Here is a 3,527-nt window from a genome sequence, read left to right as displayed (position 1 = left end):
AGTGTCACAGGAATGGTTCAAAGCATAGACAGTAGAAAGAGTCAGTCTTCTTGTACTTAAGTCGGCATTGTGCCTTTTCTATTTAGTTCCGATGCAATTTCTGTATTTCATCGTCAATAACAAGGTCCAAGGGATACAGAAAACCTGGAGTGATGCATCGGAATCTATAACTAGTGTCACAGGAATGGATCAAAACGTAGACAGTAAGAAAAGTCAGTCTTCTTGTACTTAAGTAAGCATTGTGGCTTTTCTATTTAATTCCGATACAATTTCTGTGTTTCTTCGTCAATAAGAAGGTCAGAGGGATACAGTAAACCTGGAGTGAAGCATCGGAATCTATAACTAGTGTCAATGGAATGGTTTACAACATAGACAGTAAGAAGAGTCAGTCTTCTTGTACTTAAGTCGGCATTGTGCCTTTTGTATTTAGTTCCGATGCAATATCTGTGTTTCATCGTCAATAAGAAGGTCTGAGGGATGCAGTATACCAGATGTGAAGCATCGGAATCTATAGCAAGTGTCACAGGAATGGTTCAGAACATAGTCAGTAAGAAGAGTCAGTCTTCTTGTCCTTAAGTCGGCATTGTGCATTTTGTATTTAATTCTGATGCAATGTCTGTGTTTCATCGTCAATAAGAAGGTCCAAGGGATACAGTGAACCTGAAGTTAAGCATCGGAATGTACAACTAGTGTCATAGGAATGGTTCAAAACATAGACAGTAAGATGAAACAGCCTTCTTGTACTTAAGTCGGCATTGTGCCTTTTCTAATTAATTCCGATGCAATTTCTGTGTTTCATCGTCAATAAGAAGGTCCAATTGATACAGTAAACCTGAAGTGAAGCATCGGAATCTATAACTAGTGTCACTGGCATGGTTCAAAATATAGACAGTGAGAAGAGTCAGTCTTCTTGTACTTAAGTCGGCATTGTGCTTTTTGTATTTAATTCCGATGCAATTTCTGTGTTTCGTCGTCAATAGGAAGGTCAGAGGTATACAATAAACCTGAAGTGAAGCTTCGGAATCTATAACTAGTGTCACAGGAATGGTTCAAAGCATAGTCAGTAAGAACAGACAGTCTTCTTGTCCTTAAGTCGGTATTGTGCCTTTTGTATTTAATTCCGATGCAATTTCTGTGTTTCATTGTCAATAGGATGGTCAGAGGGAAACAGTAAACCTGAAGTGAAGCATCGGAATCTATAACTAGTGTCACAGGAATGGTTCAAAACATAGTCAGTATGAAGGGTGAGTCTTCTTGTCCAAGAGTCGGCATTGTGCCTTTTGTATTTAATTCCGATGCAATTTCTGTGTTTCATCGTCAATAAGAAGGTCAGTGGGATACAGTAAACCTGAAGTGAAGCATCGGAATCAAAATTAGTGTCACAGGAATGATTCAATACATAGACAGTAGGAAGAGTCGGTCTTCTTGTACTTAAGTCGGCATTGTGCTTTTTGTATTTAATTCCGATGCAATTTCTGTGTTTCGTCGTCAATAGGAAGGTCAGAGGTATACAATAAACCTGAAGTGAAGCTTCGGAATCTATAACTAGTGTCACAGGAATGGTTCAAAGCATAGTCAGTAAGAACAGACAGTCTTCTTGTCCTTAAGTCGGAATTGTGCCTTTTGTATTTAATTCCGATGCAATTTCTGTGTTTCATCGTCAATGAGAAGGTCCAAGGGATACAGTAAACCTGGAGTGTAGCATCGGAGTCTATAACTTGTGTCACAGGAATGGTTCAAAGCATAGACAATAAGAAGAGTCTGTGTTCGTGGACTTTAGTCGGCATTTGCCTTTTGTATTTCATTCCGACGCAATTTCTGTGTTTCATCGTCAATAAGAAAGTCTAAGGGATACAGTAAACCTGAAGTGAAGCATCGGAATCTATAACTAGTGTCACAGGAATGGTTCAAAACATAGACAGTAAGAAGAGTCAGTCTTCTTGTACTTCAGTCGGCATTGTGCCTTTTGTATCTTATTCCGATGCAATATCTAAGTTTCATCATCAATTAGAAGGTCAGAGGGATACAGTAATCGTAAAGTGAAGCATCGGAATCTATAACTAGTGTCACAGGAGTGGTTCAAAACATAGTCAGTAAGAAGAGTCAATATTCTTGTACTTAAGTTGGCATTGTGCATTTCGTATTTAATTCCGATGCAATTTCCGTGTTTCAGCATCAATATGAAGGTCAGAGGGATGCAGGAAACCTGAAGTGAAGCATCGCAATCCATAACTAGTGTCACAGGAATGGTTCAAACATAGACAGTAAGAAGAGTCAGTTTTCTTGTACTTAAGTCGGCATTGTGCCTTTTGTATTTAATTCCGATGCAATTTCTGTTTTTCATGTTCAATAGGAAGGTCAGATTGAAACGGTAAACCTAAAGTGAAGCATCGGAATCTATAACTAGTGTCACAGGAATGGTTCATATCATAGTCAGTAAGAAGAGTCAATCTTCTTGTCCTTAAGTCGGCATTGTGCCTCTTGTATTTAATTCAGATGCAATTTCTGTGTTTCATCGTCAATAAGAAGGTCCAAGGGATACTGTAAACCTGGAGTGGAGCATCGGAATCTATAACTAGTGTCACAGTAATGGTTCAAAGCATAGACAGTAAGAAGAGTCAGACGTCTTGTACTGATGTCGGCATTGTGCCTTTTGTATTTAATTTCGATGCAATTTCTGTGTTTCATCGTCAATAAGAAGGTCCAAGGGATACAGTATACCTGAAGTGAAGCATCGGAATCTATAACTAGTGTCACTGGAATGTTTCAAAATATAGACAGTAAGAAGAGTCAGTCTTCTTGTACTTAAGTCGGCATTGTGCCTTTTGTATTTAATTCCGATGCAATTTCTGTGTTTCATCGCCAATAAGAAGGTCCAAGGGATACAGTAAACCTGGACTGTAGCATCGGAATCTATAACTTGTGTCACAGGAATGGTTCAAAACATAGACAGTAAGAAGAGTTAGTCTTCGTGTACTTAAGTCGGCATTTTGCCTTTTGTATTTAATTCTGATGCAATTTCTGTGTTTCATCGTCAATAAGAAGGTCCAAGGGATACAGTAAACCTGAAGTGAAGCATCGGAATCTATAACTAGTGTCACAGGAATGGTTCAAAGCATAGACAGTAAGAAGAGTCAGTGTTCTTGTACTTAAGTCAGCATTGTGCCTTTTGTATTTAATTCCGATGCAATTTTTGTGTTTCATCGTCAATAACAAGGTCCAAGGGATACAGTAAACCGGGAGTGAAGCATCGGAAGCTATTACTAGTGTCAATGGAATGCTTCAAAACATAGACAGTAAGAAGAGTCAGTCTTCTTGTACTTAAGTCGGCATTGTGCCTTTTGTATTTAAATCCAATGCAATTTCTGTGTTTCATCGTCAATAAGAAGGTCCAAGGTATACAGTAAACCTGAAGTGAAGCATCGAAATCTATAACTAGTGTCACACGAATGGTTCAAACATAGTCTGTAAGAAGAGTCAGTCTTCTTGTACTTAAGACGGTATTGTGACTTTTCCATTTAATTCCG

Source organism: Schistocerca piceifrons, unplaced genomic scaffold (genome assembly GCF_021461385.2).
Source record: "Schistocerca piceifrons isolate TAMUIC-IGC-003096 unplaced genomic scaffold, iqSchPice1.1 HiC_scaffold_2442, whole genome shotgun sequence".
NCBI classification, from domain to species: Eukaryota; Metazoa; Arthropoda; class Insecta; order Orthoptera; family Acrididae; genus Schistocerca; species Schistocerca piceifrons.
This window is presented reverse-complemented; position numbering follows the sequence as displayed.